The sequence below is a fragment of the Bombus vosnesenskii genome, unplaced genomic scaffold (assembly GCF_011952255.1).
Source record: "Bombus vosnesenskii isolate JDL3184/JDL3185 unplaced genomic scaffold, Bvos_JDL3184-5_v1.1 scf7180000013410, whole genome shotgun sequence".
Taxonomy (NCBI): domain Eukaryota; kingdom Metazoa; phylum Arthropoda; class Insecta; order Hymenoptera; family Apidae; genus Bombus; species Bombus vosnesenskii.
This window is the reverse complement of record NW_022883032.1, coordinates 150,580-169,597: the sequence shown is the minus strand read 5'-3', so window position 1 is coordinate 169,597 and position 19,018 is coordinate 150,580. Positions and strand designations below refer to the sequence as shown.

The following is a 19,018-nucleotide window of genomic DNA, read 5'->3' as shown; positions in this document are numbered from 1 at the left end:
ATGCTTTTAAATTTTGTAAATTCTTATAGAAATTTGAACTGCCATTCAAAACTATTTTTCTTAAAATTCATGCTTTCTTCCCTCTATTTTTCTCCTTGTTTTCGTGGTAGCATGATAGTACTTACATTTATATCAAATGAAACTTACAATTCTCAATGGTATTTTTATCAAATTCAGTGCCTAATACAACAATAAAAGAGAAGCCATAAAATAGAGAGCACTCTTTGGAAGAAATCATTTCCTCTTAGTATTTTTACGGCTAAACACTTTACTTTCCAAAAAATTCTTTTTTCCGTTTCTTCTTATTATTCTTATTAAGGCAAATTTAAAGATACAAAAATGCACGAAATACTATGTGCAAAAATATATAACATACGATATGTGCACATACATGTATATATATTTAGTACTTGCTATAATATTTAATATTGTACATGAAACAAATGTTCGGTTACGTTCCATTACTTCAGTTGCGCTTATAAAAATATGAATTTGCACAAATCCCTGTAATCTAACAAAGTGATAATTTATCACATCATTCCACTCAGAAGCACTGTACGTACCACATCAAAGATTAATCATCTAATTCTTTAAATTCCCTAGACTCTAATCAGTCTATGCTCTACTCAATCCCTTTCATCTCTCGTGAAAAGAATTCTCTCTCGTCTTATCGAAAGGCCATAAATCAGCCATAATTCGCGCTTCGAATTTCCATAATCCCATCTCGACGAAAACAATAATGCAAGGCGAGCTCGAAATCATCTCGTTTCCAGTTCTTCCACCCCGGAACGTCCGACGTGACAATAAAAGATAGTTGGTTGGAGTGACACGGTCCAAGAACGATAATTCACGATGATACGCCGGGTGACCCCACCTTAATATTAATGGTCGCTCGACGACCCCGCGAAGATTAATAGACGCTCGCGATGGAACGCATTCCCTCGCTAAGTTCTAGGGAGTGCTAGCATGATGTACGGAATGCAAAGTAACCCGCGACTCAACGTCGATCATTGGTCATTTCAAAACGGCCACTCTCTAGCCTTCGTATGGCTTCATCGATTAGGTCGTCCGTATATCGACGATTCTAGCATGTTAACGACCAACCGCTTCCTCTCTGCATCCGTGTCTGTGATCCTGAATTTACTTGTCATTTATAAACGTCTACGCTCGAGTTGTTCGTCATTTAACTTGGTCGAGTACGTTGAAATTGTTGGTGTCTTAATTAATGGAATTATTTTCGTGTTCCTCTTTTTCTGGTGAGAACCATGTAGTTTTAATAGAGGGAGATTTCAGTGAAAGTGTTATAATCGATTTCATGAGTATGTTTTGTTGATTGTGGTCATATAATTATAGATGTATATGTAATTATGTTTAATAGTTGATAATTGATATATGTATGATTCTCTACGTTTCGATCTTGTTTTTTATTAGTACGTTCGATTCGACGTTTCGCGAGCATTCCAGTTCACTTCTTCGCTAAGAAGAAGTGGAAGAAAAAAATTGATTAAAAAATTTTTAATAAAAAGTATGAAATTTATAAAAACACGATTAAAGGGCTGTAAGTTAACGGTAATTAAACCACCAAAGAACGAATTGTCACGTAAAAATTAAAAATCTAAAAACAGTTTGGCAATTGCTTTGATTTGCTGAATGATATTTTATTTTATGACATAGAGCACCTGGAATAGAATTTCTAATCGAGTAAGGCAATCGGATAAAGTCTTAAGTAAAAGTTTATATCATTCATTAACTCGTAGCTGTCAGGCGGATTTTACATATTTTTCTTACTCGAGGGCCACAATATGTAAATTAGAAAAATTTACCAAATGCCCAGTTAGATAAATTGTAAAATACAAATTAAATTAAAAAAAAAACCATATGTAAATTGAAACCTGCACCACAGCATTTAAGTTTCGAAAAATATTACTTATACTTGACTACTTTTTATGTGACGATGTTATCTAAATGATTAGTTTAGTGATGATTATGAAATGTATCTGATTTTAACGATCCTCAAAAATTTAATAACACCGGTCACCGATGACCACCGTGACAGTTATCTTGTCAAATATTATACATATGCGTGTTAAATGTTATGCTATATTTTAAATATTTCACATGTAGTGAGCCAAGCAAAAAGTTGACAGTATAAGAATGAAACGTATATAGAATCTGATTATCCGTATATAGAATAAAACGCTTCAATTAGTAAATAACTATGTGTGTCTATACTATTTTTGCATATTACGCGCATTTGGTACACTAAATTTCAGTATATGCATCCATAAACATTCTTAGTTTATTTATGTGCAACGCAAAGAAAATAAGTAAATCAATGGAAAAACCAAAATTCCATTCTTCATCAATCCTCTTTCAACTCTAAAAACTGAAACTCCTCTTAGATCCAAATTCTCCGCAGTCTTGATCGGCAGTGGATCATTTTTCTCAGTGACTCGCAGAGATTATCATCACCGGGTGAATTTCCGAGTCGTTTTAAACTTCGTAGTCAATCGTAGTCCGAAAAGACGAGCGTAAGACCACGCGAGGTCCATCACCCGCTGCGAGGGCGCGACGAATCCTCTGCGAGTCGCCTCCTGCGGCGTCAGGGCGGTCGGAGAACAATTTCCTCGTCACGCGGAAATAGTCCGCCGCTCACCAGGAGTTGTCGAAACCCGAGGCACGTGCCTCTATCCGGTTCCCACGTGCCGTTCTTCGTTGTCTCATATTTTTGTTCTCGTCGCTGTGAATAGACCTCGAAGCATGGAACATCTCGTGATTTTGCGTAACGGGCGACGTAACAGTCCAGGCATCAGTCTATTGTCTTTCACTTACCGCCATCGTTTTCTTCACCAGGAAACAACCCTCGCTTACGATCCTTTGTTCACTGCTCCAACGAGCAACTCGTGTAAAAGAATATGAAAATAAATTTGTAACTCGAGCGGGTTAGGGAGAGTTTCTTGGGAGAGCTGAAAGTTTCTCTTTGTAGATCTTTTGGGAGATTCTGGATTTTCTTGCGAGATGTTTGTGTGCTTTCTTTGTTCTCGAATATAGAAGTTTCTCTTTACTTGTGTATGTAAAATTAGATTCGTGTGATATTTGCTTTTAATAAGAAAGTTTTATAGGACATTTTAAAACGATCTCCAAAATTTTGAATTAGATATGTTATAGAAAATATAGTACATTTTCATTGGATTTTATTCTTTATCGCCAAACAATCAAATTCTTCGTAAGTAAATTGGTACCCTTGAATTTCTTTCTTACAAACGTTTACCTTTATCAAAAAAAAAGGTTTTGCTAACGAACGGGTGTACGGTTAATAATTTTATGCGAAACTAGTTTTTTTACGAACATAATTAAAAATGGAACCCGAGCACAGATTTGTTTCAATCTCTAATATTAAAGGTTGAAGCAAGTAAGAATATTACAACGATTGATATACTATTAAATTTTTTGTATATATTTACACGCTATATGTATCCTGTTACATTTTTAAATCTCGTGTAAAGGCATAAGAATCCGTAGTCTAAATATTGATAAGTATTCCGAGATTTCTTTAAATTTGTAAAAGCTTGGAACAATAGAAAAAGTTAAATTAGGGTATGAAGAGCTCAATTAGCTTACGAAGCGTGATGAAAGAAAAACTTCTGTGTTTTATATCTGTCCCATTCCTATCACATTTCGTCATTCTGCGTGCATTTCGAATTACCGTAACCTTCAATCTCTTCATGAACGACCGCAAAACGAAAAGCAGAACATTCTCCATAAAACGAGTACGCTACCTCGACGACGAGGTCGCTCATTAAGAGAATCTCGAGGATAGAAGATCGGTAAATAACACAGCCATTAAGACGTACGACTAAATTGGTGTCTGTCGAGCAGGAGGGCAGAACAAGGATATTTCACGAAACGATTCTACGGATCGCGATCGAATGAAATGTCAGCCGCGTGTTCGCGGCACAAGGCAAAAGGATCCTGGAGAAAATGCGGTAGCGGAGAAAAAGTGGTAGTCGCCAAAGACGATCGAGCCTCACGATCGTTTTCTTCGCCTATGGAAGAGGTCGGTTGATATCGCACAGACTAAACGAATCGTAGGCTCGCTTCGAGTGACACTTACGAGCCTGCGAAACGAATTAGCCGATGTGGCCGCAAAAAAATCACGACTATTCCTAGTCCTTGAGGTCTGAACTCGTCGGTCGGGTGGCAGGTGCGAGGCTGAAATATTAAAAAAAAAGTCGCTGCCTCTGTCTTTCTTTCTTGTTTGTTGTTCGTAGTAGTTCAGAGGGACTAGGAAGATCTTCGAGACAGCCAACGAATGAATATCTTGCTCGCGCTATCTGCGAACACGGCCGCGAACGAGCACGCAACGATCTCTTCGACTAGTCGTTGAGATTGTTTAATGATCCACCTGCCATCGCGATAACATTCTCAGTCGATTTGACTAGGAAATTTCTGTCGGCTGGCGAGATTTATATTTGACGATGCCACTGTTTTTACACGGAGAAACACTATATAATTAATTATATGAATGATAATGCGAAAATGGAAATTCATGATTTTTTCATCGAACGTTTTGTTCTTTTTTTTTCATTTTTTCATGGATGATTTTGTTCAAAAACTATAATATACACGAACACCAATAATCATTGTAAAAAAATCTAAGAAGAATATGCACAATGTTCCCCCAATATGTATTACATTATCTAAATCTATTATATTCTTCCTCTTAAATTTAAAAACATTCTGCCCTTAATTTAATCATGAACAATCGTAAACTTGATCTTAGAACAAGAAAGTAAAGAAAAGGATATACATATACGATATTTCTATGTACAACTGTCTCTACATATAGCTGCTCTTCTCCTCGACTATCACGCCACACATCCTACCCGAATCATCACGAACTTCCTTCTCCACGTTCTATCCTTGCGTGTCCATCGAGCCTCCTAGGAACAAAGACACCAATCTAACCCATCCATTTGAGGAGCCGTGATTCGCATCGTATTCGATCGTTCGTCCCAATCGAGCGAACAACAGCCGAAGCCTTTTTCTTCCGGCGGCGTTCCGCGATACATTTCGCTTCACCTGCCACAAATGGCGGAGGCGTCGACCGACATCGAGGTCTTCCTAGGCATCTACTAGGCCACGCTTTTTGCCCGTCTCACCAACAGACCAAAAGAACGTCGGAATATCTGCTAATACGTTTCTCAGCCAAGAGATCACCTGCCGGTTCCTTTCGTCCTTGGGTAATTGTGCCGGTCAGGATCACTGGGCCGAACAGTTCCGACTCTTCTAGCATTCGAGGTATGCCACGATTTTGAAAAACACACGGTATCCCGCTCGACCGAAAAGCCAACGTTCGAAATTCGCAGCGATTAACCCCGTAATTAGCCGGTGAAATCCGAGGAATGGAAGTCGACAGTCGGAGAATGGGATTTGACGAATTCTTTCGGTAGAATGTCACGATCGTTACGTAATTCGATAGCCTTCGGTCGGCGGTATGATTTTCGGGCATTTGGGTTTAGAAATGTCGATGTAGTCTTAAGAATTTTTAATTTGGATAAATATTTAATTCGTTACTATCTTGATCTGTATCTTTTATATATAGCTATATCCATGTTAGGATAAAAAAACAAATGGTACATAAAATAAATAATTTCTTTAATTTTATCAAAAATCTACATTAAATTATCAAAAAATGTAGATAAATAAGTAATATGTAAAAGTTAATGGATTTTCAGAGGACCTTCGCCAGAAAAAAGCAAAACTCTAACGAATACTTTGAAAATAAAATATGTTGCTTAGGTAAAATTTATGTTAGAATATGAAATTTAATCGATGAAGAGACAATCGCTTATTAAGAGATATACATATACAATTTACAAATCTTATTCTAGAATATCTTGTTAAAATAGACTGTAGCATCCTTCTACATAATTATGAGGCATGATTTAACTGAAATGTTATTTAGAAACATATTACATTCCTAATATAAAGAACTTGATATAAAATTCCTGAATTAATTTCATATCTTGAAGAACCACTTTGATCTCAGGATAAACTCGTATTCTGATCATGTGATTCCATTTCAGGTTAAAAAACCAAGTATAGACACAGTAGCAAAGAATATACAGAGCGGTCCGTAATTCATGGCATATAAATAGAGTCAGGGAGTATCTATGGGTCAAAGTAAGACAAAAATAAAAAATAGCAAAATTGCATTTGGCCTTTGAGAAAATCAAGTTTGAAAGTTCGTAAAGTATACGTAAATTTGCTTAAATCCTAGCTAGACAGGAGTAGATAATCGATAGAATGAAAATGAGCCGAAAATGTAGAACAACATTTTTCTTCCGAAGTCTCACTTTCGAAAACATTAAATTTGAAAATTTGTATAGTACGCGTGACACATTAAAATTCCATTTTCTCTAAACCGAAGCCTTGAGCGACAAAATTTTATTTTTCATTTTCAACTGTAATTTTCAACTGTATTTTCTCATGTAAAATAATCGCTTGTCAAATGTCTAACCGGAAATTGGTCAAATTCACGTATACTTCACAAACTTCCAAACTCGATTTTCTCAAAAACGAATCCTCCAACGCAATTTTATTTTTTATTTTTATCCTATTTCGAGCCATAGAGTCTCGCTAACTCCAATTGTGTTAAATTGCGAATCACTCTGTATAACAAGATTAGCAAAGAATATAGACAATAGCAAGACCAAAGCATAGTAGAATCTCAAAAATTTACGACTTTGCACGAAGAAACAAGAATCACGGAGCCTTCAAAGGACTCCCAAGAGATCAGAGCAATCTGACGAAATAGCTGACCGCAATTAAACCGACGTGCCTTAAATCAAACTTGCGCAGCTCCCGGACCGATCGTAATTCGGCGATTGCCTTGTTTAATTATGCGGAATGATACATCGTCGATGGGCTTATGTAAAATAGCCAATTAAAATGAAAAGCTTCCACTTGGTTTCCAGCAAAGCCTTTTATCAACGGGGCAGGATTTAACAGCGCATCTTCCGCGTCTTCACTGACCGGCGAATTCGAAATAAGGATTCTTTATGTACGGATGGAAATTAATGGGACGATAAAGTCCCCGTTAAGTTTGACTGGTCTCGCATCGAAAGAGCCGATAAAGGTATTCCATCGACAGGAAATGAATTAAACGAACCTCGTAACAACACTAACAACGACATGCAAGAGGTCTTTCATCTTTCTCTTATTTCATAGCTCGAAAATTTCCGACTTCGTTTGGTTCTTTGGTTTCCCGCGTATACTAATCGAAAGGCAAGTCACGAAACGCGAAAAAGATCCAACGATACGAGGGAATTTTATCTCGAGCGGTTCGTGATCTTGATGGTCAGAATTTTTCGGATGCCGGCGTTGCAAAAGCATCTTTAAAGCCGCATGCCGCGTTCGTTCTCTGGTTTAACGATGTTACGCAACGAGACACGCCCGTGAACCATGCCATATGCAAAATTTGTGAGTATATCGAGTTGTTAATAAAACACATAATTGGTAACGATTATGTAAGTTCAACGGCCTCGATCGATCCGTTATCATTCATTTACGTTTTCTTAAATGTCCCGCTTTGTACGCTGTTGGCGAACATAATTGCCTTACCGTGAATTTCTGTCAAAAAGGAAGGACGTAAATCGGCACCCAGGACCGCACAGAGATTCGGTACCGAGGTCCAGAAAAATATTCAAACGTTTGAAAAGGTAAAAAGTCGGAGATTATTTACTTCAATTAGTACGTAAGGAATATATAGGTCAAGATTCTGCTTCTTATTTTTTCAGAGTGAGCAGACTCCGATAAATATTTAATTGATTTAATAAGTTCAGTACTTCACAGAAGCATATTTTAAAATTCTTCATCGATGCATTTGGAAGAATACAAAAACGAGTTGGTGTGACAATCTAGCCAGTTTCATTTTTTAACCATTTTTCTAAATCCTACATTTAGAGAATTTTCCAAATGTTTCGTGTTGTTTACATTTTTACTTGATATTTTGAATAAATTGATACTGAAAGAAAGTGATTTTTAACTAACACGAAATACGAAATAGCCATTGAAAAGAAACGATAACAATTTATCCATTCTCTGAATATCGTAATATTTCGTTATGATATTATTCGCAGTTTATTAACAATTTTTTCGAGTCATTTTTAATAAATATCAAGGTATCAATAACTACCCCTTCGATGACACGATGCTGCTTTTTGCATCATGCCACACACGTTCTTCATCCCATCCCCCAGACGATTTAACGTTTACACGCGTGCCCCAATTTACTGGAGCCTGCCCGAGATTACTTGAAACTCATCGAGGACCTCGCCCCGTCGTTTAAACGACGCGCTCCTTTTTACTGTCTCTGGGGGAACACCGCCACATCCACCTGCGGATGACAATCTATTACGAAGAGGCGTTCCCTGTGGATTCCACCTCGACCACCGTATGTCGGGAGGCTCTCATCACGAGAGTTTCACCTCGAGTACGGTCTAACAACGATTCCCAATTTTCCCTCCGATTTCCAACCCTATCTTTTACGTTTCAGAGTGTTGCCATTCCTATTTTGGTTGAAAAACAAAGCGAGCTTTCGTTTAAAGTTGGAATGGGAATTACATAGGATGGTGTAAGGGGAATTTGCAAATTTTGAATTCCTTTATACTATTTTATATTGTTATTTTTATATTTTATATATTATATTTTTATATTGTTATAGAACTCAGCAAATCTTCCTTTGGAATTAAAATGAGAACCGAGGAATTGTGAAAGTAATTCGGAAACTTTTAATTGTTATTTTTATCACCTTTACAGTTTTAATTCAAGAGGATTAAGGACGTTTTCGAAATTTCGAAAAATGTTTAATAAGCCGTGGGAATTACAGCTATATGCGTTTCGAAAATTGAAGGTTCAGTATAAATTACATATCGCAGGCAAAAAAGGTCCGTAAAGGAAAATAAAATTCAATGTTACTTACTTTATTTTGAAGTATATATACTGGCATATGGTTTCCAATACACAGCGTGAAAGTGATTATCAGATGAATCGTTTTTATTTGTCGAGGATTACAGAGGAATTTATCCTCTGTTGACGAAGTGCGGTTGAGAATCACTTTCTGAACTTAATATAATTTAATGATCTACACAGAACAAATCTAATACTCGTAAAATTCTAATAAAGGTATCGGCAGGAGCATAAAACGGTAATAATAAATCTAGATACTCGAAATTATGGATAATTATGGTTCATTTAACAAGATAAATCTATGTAAAATGTTCTTATCTATCGAAATGTCGAAATTATTAATTGAATACAATTGTAGAAGCCTCCTCGCATGATGTTAGTAGTACACATAGTATTACACGTATGAAAAGTATATCAGCAAATTATCCAACATACGGTATAATTGATTTTTTAATTCCAAAGGAAATTTCTTCTTATAATCTGTCTTTCTAAAATTTATCATTTAAAGAATCACCTCTTGCCAATCTTTCTCCATCGAAATTCCGTCACATCTTACGTTCTTTATCTTCAGTTCTAACATTAAATTAAAGTATTCCTTTGTATATATTATAAATTACTTGTAATTAATTGCAATTAACTAGCTTAAGATATTTTTACTTTACCTAAATTATAAATTCCAATATTCACATTAATATATCAATTTATTCGTAATTTCTTACATACGTAAATAGTATTTGCACGTATTCCTACTCTCCAATGAAGCGTTTTTGAAACAGGCTCTACACTTTTCACAGTGTGTATTAACTTCTTGTAGTTATATAGAAATTCTATAACAAATACAGTAGTCTACAAATAGGTATCTTTCGCATCCACTGTAACAATATTTCTCCGAATTCAGCACAAACATAAATTTCTCCAAAGATCTGTTTGAAAGATGCTACTAAAGATAAATTGAATCATAGAATTAAAATGAAGCATGTTTCACGCGTCACCGATAAAAGTACCGCTATCTGCGGGCGAAAAAAAGTGGCATCGTCGTTTTCGCGGAATTTTAACAGCACGCGCGACACCTGCGTGCGCGTTACAAACGAACGGGTAAAAAGTCGCAAGCTTTCTGGCTGCTGGTCGGCCGTTAGGTCTGAGATGAAATCCTGGAACAAGGGCAGGTACCGTTATTTCGCAGCGTGAGGCGCGTGCCCGGCGTCAGCACGCTTTCGCCTTTCGACCGCCACCTTTTTCCATCTCGGCCCACGCAGACACATAGACGCTCGCCAGAGATGACAATGGATAAAAATTTCGCCGGCGCCCCCCCGTGAGTTTGCCCACGATCGAACCACAGAAGCGTTGGAGCTAACGTTCGACCACCTGTCGAGAGAAAGCTCGTCGCTCATACTTTGTGCCCTCTACTTCCAGATGCACGGATCGCAACCAGAAGGTTTGCCAAAAACTGACCAGCTTCGACTTGTGGGATTTCAAGTTTCTATGCAGGGAATTCGGAGAAGTTGTAACGAGAAGAAAAGACGACCTTTTCTCCTTTTCTTTGAAAATTGAATAGATGATGTTGCAAATCCTTTTTTCTAAATTTACCTCGAAATTCCCTATTGTCAACGTAATATTCTTTTAAAAAATGAACTCATGAAGATAAGTAATTGGTTTTTTAAGATTTAAACGTTAAAATCGTACGTGTCTTATGTAATGAAATTGAGAAATTAAGAGAAAGCGGAGTTGATTAGTTTAGTTTCTGGGAAATTCATATAGGTGTTTTGAATAACTGAAACGTTTTTCGAAAAATAAGAAATGGTTGTCAATCTGAAGATTACACGAAAATATCGACATGAAATATAATCAGATGATATGTATGGCATATGATATATGCGCCAACCTATGTTTGATTTTCAATTATGATCATAAAAAAGATTTTGATTTACTTAATTATAATTAAAATCACGAGAAACTACTTTGATTTACTCTAGTGATTCAAAATGACACTTGAAGCGCATCACGATAACTAATATCCGATGAAAGCCACCTTAAGCCGTCAGAAATAATAAAGAATTTTTCATAATACAATAAAAAATTGGTACGAAACGGAAGAGACAATAATTCCATCATTAGCTAAAAGACAAAAAAAAGCCAAGTTCCATAATATTCAATAATCTCGTCGTCGCTTGATATTGTTATTTAAAACTAAACAGCCCAGCAGAACTACAAGCAGAATCAGAAACCAAGGAGTCGTAAAAATCGCGCATTACGGAGAAAAAAGGAATTGGCTGAAATCACGCGACGAAAGAAAGGAAGAAAAAATTATAGTCGAATCGTAGAGAGTGTTTGGCATGATTCTCGACCAGTCGATTGCTCAGAGTGTTCCATTGGCCAGATAATGGTCAGGTAACAACTCGAGTAATCTGCCTACGCAATTTTACTGGATCAGCTCGGGGCGGCGTGGCTCGTCGACCTCCGTTCGTTCGTCGCGCACACGTTTCATTTGCACGAACACGCTCGTGTAGATACGGTGCACCGCGCAGCGGCGTTCTGCGTGCAAAAGTCAGCGTGAAGTCGTAACGATCAGGTCGCCGTGGACACGCACGTTCTGGCCCCAGGTTCTCCCACACGTGTGCCAATAGAGGCGAAACGATGTAATTTTCAGTGCAATTTGCGGATGAAACGGGGAAAAGTCATGACAGACGGCTCAGTCAGCGGGATTCAGTCGCTTCGAGGATAAAATGACAGAGTTCTGACTCGAAAAATTGCTTTCACTGCGAGTATTTCATTTCAATTTGAATTTACTATTGGTAATTGAACGTAGTAACTGGAAATTTAATTGAACGACAGATCAAGTTGGTAATTTATCGACTGGAAATTCTGTAGATTCAAGAAATAAAATAACTTTGTTCCTTATAATTAATTCTATAATCACGATCGACAAATGGTAAACAAACTATGAAATATTGCTAAAAACAAGTAGGTCTTAAAATTTTATATAAATGTTGATATCTCTTGTCAGTTGCAATTTTATAATATATGGAATGACGCATTTGCCATTTTATCCTTGATGGGAGACCTGGACAAAAAGAAAGAAACGCAAGTGAATTTGCCCTCGATGATTTACTCGCGTTACTCTTTACGATGCAAGAATTTTCGCGTATTGAATGGTTAATTTTTCGACTCAACCGACATTAATCACATAAGCTCGGAGATCTCGTAACGTAAAACGTCGTCATCATCCACGTAAGACGACTTTACCACGCGTAAAGTACTTTGTCCAAAAGGTATACAAAGCTCGTGGAGTAGTTGGAAACTCGTGTCCTTCCACGTGCACCTGACGTCTGACATGAATTTGGATTTTTATTCGCCGGACCCCCGTGGATACCTCATGCGCACCGAATTCACCGCCAATTGAAATACGTCCAATTATTCGACCAACTACTGGCCAAATCCCTTTACGTCCACGTGGATAAGAAGTGTCCACCGGCTCCGATCGTCTCGTCTTTTTTACGCTCCGGGACGATAATTCGCCCAGACGCGACGCGACGCAACGAGGCAGCCAGAGGTAACGTGGTATCTGTCGCTAACGAACCGGTAAGACAACGACGCGAACCGTAACGTCGCCGCGTAAAGTCGAATGGAAACGAAGGACCGTAAAGTTACCAAGTGACAGCGGTACTAAAATCAAGAGACCGTGCATTAGCGCAAGGGTAATGGTCACCCCGAGGCTCTGCGAGCATCGTAGGAAGGTAAGCTGAACACGCAGGAGACAAAAGATGACGCGATTAAACTGCATCTAAAACCCGACGACGCGACGCGACGCTATGACTGTCTTTTCCAGTGCACAGTACCATTTAAGGAATATTCCAAATTACATGTGTTGGATTTTCATTTGCTTCTTAACATTTCTCTTGTCTTATTCAAAATTGGTTTTAGAATGCCATATCTTACAGTTGAAATTCTTGACGAACTTTTCTGTTTTTATATTTTTAATTCGGTTCTCAATAGAAACAGGTTAGAATGTTCTATATTCAGCGCGAGTTATGCGTTATATTTTAGAATCGACGAGAATTTTTGAATTCGATGAGTTACAAATTTGTTGTTTAATTTAGAATTTTAGATACGGTTCATTTTTTAAATTAAGTCGGGTCGTGTATTTCTAGTTCATTTTGATGTAACATTATTACTAAAATGTAACTCTTTTAACACATAAAGAAAATAGTTTGTAAGATGTTTAATACTAGTGGTGACTACGTTTCAGTAAACATCCTAATGACCAACGATTAACAACCGTGAAAGCTTCTCAATCTAAAAATACTTAAATTCCATACAAAACTTTAAAAACGAATATTTATTTGATTATTTATACATTTTTTAGGATTAAAAGATTTCGAGGTAAATGATTAATAGATTATAAGATACACGTATAACATTATTGATGACTTCGTTTCAGGAAAAATTCTAACAAATCAAAACTCTCTATATTTTCTTCATCCATCGATCAATAACTAGCAACATACAGCTCTTTCAAAACACGAAACAATAAATCATTCCAATCTCAATAGCACTCTCTTTGCTCTAAAAATACCTAAAATCCATGCAAAACCTACCCACACCTCCTTTCTCCCTTTTCAACCCACGAAAGTAAACTCCAGTTACATTCCCCTTATCATCGAGGAAAAATTTCAAAGCAAATAGAATAAGCTATCGTAAAAAAGAAATAAGTCAATACTCGCCCCCCAGGGTTTTCTTTCAACAATAAACCGCGGCAAATGATTAATCGACTCATTGTACTCGGCGAACAATCGGTAGTCACGATCGTGGCGTGTAAACGTGGCTTTAAGTGCGGGTGGGGATGTCGAAGCGTGGCGGAGCGTGCTGCTCGCTCGACGAGCGGATGCCTCGTTCGCCCGGAGCGAACCGATTACCTTTCCCGGCGCATCAACCAGTTCGAGATTTGCTCGCACGCCACGTACCGTGCAACGAGCCGATACTTTTTTCCTTCCAAGGGTCTTTCCACCATCGAGAGGGAAACCTAGACCCCTCTGTCATTAGCGTGCCTGGATCGATGATACCTCTCTCCCAACAACGATTCACCCTCGCCTTTCATTTCTAATCAAAACGTGCGCTATCATTCCTATACATGAAATGTGAAAACACTTTGCACGTTTGTATTTTTCTTTTATATTTGCTATGCACTGGCAAGAATTGTAAGTATGTACTTACATTGGTATGTAAGAACATCAGCAGAAGTGAGAAACAATTATGGGTAGCTTGATATACGATTCGATCGTTGTATTTCCTTTTCAGTTTCTGTCTGAATTGATATGTAAATGCTTTTTCTTTGGATTGAGTGAGGATCCGTGTGGAAAAAGTACGCGTGGCGCCAGATAGAAATGTATTTCTCGAAGAAGCAATGTAAGATATTTTGTTTTAGGAATAATTTCTCCCCTCTTTTAATATATAGGATGTTTATATTGTAAAATGTATTGTAAAAGTTTGTAAAGCGTACTTTAGTCGTTTATTAGAACTTGTGTTTTGAATTGGTATTTTAGGATTTTATATTATCGGGGAGTGATATATCATAGAAATTTCAATTATCAATATGGGAATTAATAATTAGTATATTCTACAAAATGAACTATACACCATTTTCTTATTTTTTGCATGTTATTAAATAGTAACTGAAACTCTTTCTCTCACAAATTAGTATGTACCTACAGAAGCAGAAATTACTATTGTATCCCAATTGAACACAATATTAGTACTTGCTGTCTGCCAAAACGCTGGCATACTAACTCACAATCAATTTGTTAAATTAATCCACAAACACTCGCAGATATTTTACAACTTCCAGCAACTTCCCTAACTCAAAGATGCTGAAATCATTTCGAACAATAATTTACATTTCTATTAAGGTGTCAAATAAGGTGCAACAAATGAGTACCGAAAGTTCTTGCATCGTAAAGTGTAACGCGACTAAAAATCATCGCCGAAGCAGATCCACTTTCGTTTCTCCGAAATCCAATTTCTTTCCTGCTGTTGATGCAATTACCGTGCGAAGGTCAAATATATAGTACCGCTTTCGTTCGATATACGTAGGAAGTCCCTTCTTAAGGCACCTATTAAAAGAAATAGGCCCTGATTATACTTGGCCGAGTGAAGCATACAGCCGCATCGTTCACGAACGAAAGTGAAGGTCCATATCGTGGACAACGGTTCTTTTTTCTCGATACTTACAAAGTACGTAAGAAGCTCTCATTATCCGACTTGGGAATTCGTATTACACGACCGAGCACGTGAGAAAAATTACTCTGTACTCTCGCACGGATATGCAGGCGTCGTAATCGGCACCGTTGAATCGTATTCTTCGGCTACGGTGGCTCACGAAAGTATTTGAACACTTACCACAGAATGTTCTTACAAGTATTTTCTGTGCAGTATACGAAACTTTTTAAAAACTTCGTTGGCACTATAATGAGGCACGACTATATTGATTACAGTAGTAAAATTGGAAAGCAGTCCGGACATGTATATACATGAATATACACATATGTAAATGTATGTCAATTATTCGTGATATTAATGAGCCTCGATATCCAGTAAGACCACAATTTTAACGCTTATTATATGTTTAAAATGACTGTTTCATGCTGTGTACTAACTGTTTATTAAGTGTATTTTTGCAATAAATACGATGTGACCTGTATATATATAATATTTTCAGGTTGGTTTCAAAATTTATCAATATAATTATGAGTCGTCTCTCATTACATATATATGACAGTTTTCTATGGTAAATATTTCAGTTTTTTCATGAGCACTACAGATATTGATTTATAACAGATATAAATTTCGTCACTTCATTCCGAATAGTTAATGAATTATTGTGGTCCTTGTGGAATGAATTATTCGAGTGTGATGGCATTAAAGAAAATATTCGATCGTTTCATCATCCTCGCGAATTTTCTTCAACTCATAAGTATATGTATGTCGCGTGGGAATAACTTGTCGTTAGTTTGCCAAATTGTGCGTCATTTAAGCGTGTTACTATGAAGTTCCTACGGCGCAAAAAAGTGTCTCATTACGATTAAAATGGCCAGTGAATTTGTAATGCAAAATATTCTATAGAATCTTTTAAAGCGAGCATAAGGTTAATGAAATTCGTGACAATACGATATAATCGCAATTTATATTGAACAAAAAGAGATATAATTAAGCTAAATGACAACCAAATTGAAAATTAACTATTAAATATTCAAATGCTAATAATAACAAATAATGCAAATACCTAAAAAATAATTAAAATGTTTCTAACTAAATCACTGTAAAATTGTTTAATTCTAAAAACAGCAAACACGCTTATAATAAGCCAATATTTCTAAAAGAAGAGAAAAATTAGAAATTATTTTTTAAATAAAGGAATAATTAGTTTATACGTAGTTCGTGTTCGTAAAGAATAATTTCACGAAGCACAAATACGTGACTGCATTTCTATTTCCACGAACAACGTTGTGTTCGGTTCTCGTCATGGGTGCTTTTCGCTGATGATGGTGATGGTGCACGGTACTTTTGCGTGCCCGATGCGTTACGGTGCTGTATTATCTTCACGAAAAAATTAGTACCTCCGGCGAGGAACACCCTGGACCCGTGCTTCGACCAATGGCAGAGTTTCGTACTCTTGTTTCCTTGTGTGCTTTCAAGGAAAAACCATCATCGAAAGGGTGAAATGGCAGGCCCGATAATCTTCAATTTTTTATTCTGAGCTGCTCTAAATATACATTTTTCTATCATTTCTGAGAATTTATGCATTAATTACTTGAAATATTTTATTGTTACAATTTTCGAATAAAAAGATACAAAATTTTAAATAACATTAACGTAATATGAATAAAAAATTTCATGTGAATTCTAAATATTGTAGAATCTTTATATGCTACATACAGATAAATTTTCGTTCTTTTACATGTTATGATATATTAAATTTACTTTTTGAAGTTTAATGGATTATAAAATTTTTATAAATTTGATATTTAAAAAAGTTCACTAGACTCGAAAGAAGTTTGAAAAAAGCTCAAACGAGGAAATAACACGAGCAAGTTCTGTAAAATAAAAATACTTTAATAAATAAATTTTTACCAAATTAGAATTTTTGTTTAGGAACAATGGAATTATATTAGATGTTGTACAGGCGTCTCATTATGTGGAATAACAATTTTTTTTTTGCTTACTCCAAGCTCGTAACGCACTTGCCAGTGGAAAAGAAACAAAGAAGAACTTTGACGCACCCTGCCGCCAGTAAAACCCGAATATATTTTAAACGCCCAATTTGGCAGCCGTAAAAACAACATTTATTTATGGTGGTTCGGCCATCGTTGGAAAAAACCAGTGCACCAGAAAATTATGCTGCTCGAGAAACGCGTTACCCCAAGACGTTATCATTTCCTTCTTTTTTTGCTTAGCCGTGATCTGTTTCATGCTCGACTGTGAATTTTGCAAAGCAATCTATTTTGTCTAGCACGTCATATATTGAACGTATTTGCTACGATAAAATTTACATAAATATTTATACGCTTCAAACAAACATGTTTTTCAATACTTGACTGATACAGTACGATGTATTCGATTATTCGTATTTGGAAAACATTTATTTTATTTCATTTCGATGTTAGTAAAAAAACGTGTCCGAATTTTAATGTATAATAAATATACCGAAGACTATAAGATATATGCACAAGTTATATAAACACGAGCTTCAAATTTAAACCTGTCAAGCTACAATTATTAGTAACAAATTAACCATTACCAATCACGAAATTGTCTATTCAAGCTCTTAAAAATAGTCTTAACGTTGTATTATCTCCTCACACTCTGAGAATTTGTTTAACGATCAACCAAAAACCTTACCACTTACTCTTTTAGAGCGAAATTTCTTGATACTAAAAGTTATGAAAATCTATCTTTTTTCTGCCTTTTATTTTACATTAAACAAGCCAAATGAAATGACGTAACTATATATTACCAATGTGCTCGAAGCTGCTTCATTAAATCGTAAATAATTAGGATACCAAATTGTAATTAAACAATTCCAAGATCTCGAAATTCTAGCCGAGTTTCAACCGTACACTTGTTTTTAAGATCCAAATTAAAACTTCCATCATAAAATCCTCCAACTGCACAATCAAAGTCACGTACCATCGACCATTATATACATATGTATATACAATGGCTACAGTGAGTGTTTCTATTATACATACCCTTATTTTTCAAAGAAGCGTTTTTTCTTATCAGATTTCACATTTCATTTTCATAGTATTAAATTTTTGTAGCGATATGGAAGCATTACCAAATGATATTAAGCTTAATAAACCTGAATAATAAATATGAAACTTATGTTGTTTGGATTAATTACAATACATAGTATACAGAGTTTGTCGAACAACATGTTTAAGCGTGGTATGAGATGATTGCTTATGAAAAAATAAGGAAAAGATATAAAATAAAATTTGTCCGTTTAAGAAGATAATGTTTAAGTATATTTGGCTAAAAATCGATTTGACCTACGAGGATATCAATTATTTTTCTTTCCAAAACAAAGCGTTTTGTGAGCAAATTTTATTCTACATTGTCGACTTATTCTCATTTGTACAATGAAGCTCTTATCGACCGTGTGCTTCTGTCCAGTCCGAGATTAGCCACGTTCAAGCATGCTCAATACATTTCCAAACTCGAAAACGATGTATCATATGAAAAACTTTTATCCTATATTTTTTTCTTATTTTTCCATAAGGAATCACCTCACGTTCACTAGCACATGTCGCCACCACCAGACCTTGTATAAATGGCATAATAAATGCAATAGTGTACAAGCAGTTTTTGTAACCACTGTATTTCCCTCATAGTAACCATACAGCCTACCACAACCCCATACTCTATCTTCATATTTCCAAGCTATTTATGCGCGTTTATCGCTGTTTATCGATAACCTTTGCGCCTCTCTTCTAGGTTCTCCCACGAGCATCATGATTAGACACCTTCTAGCCGATCACTTGGTTGCGTG

General features: G+C 36.2%; 1 long non-coding RNA gene across 1 annotated transcript in view; it reads left to right on the top strand.

Annotated features, from left to right (window-relative positions):
* Positions 1–2,778: 2,778 nt before the first annotated feature.
* The window catches only part of LOC117237926, a 56,735-nt gene continuing 40,495 nt past the window's right edge, over positions 2,779–19,018 (top strand). The window contains exon 1 of the long non-coding RNA XR_004494082.1: positions 2,779–2,903. This is a non-coding gene — a long non-coding RNA (uncharacterized LOC117237926). The remainder of the gene's footprint in view (positions 2,904–19,018) is intronic.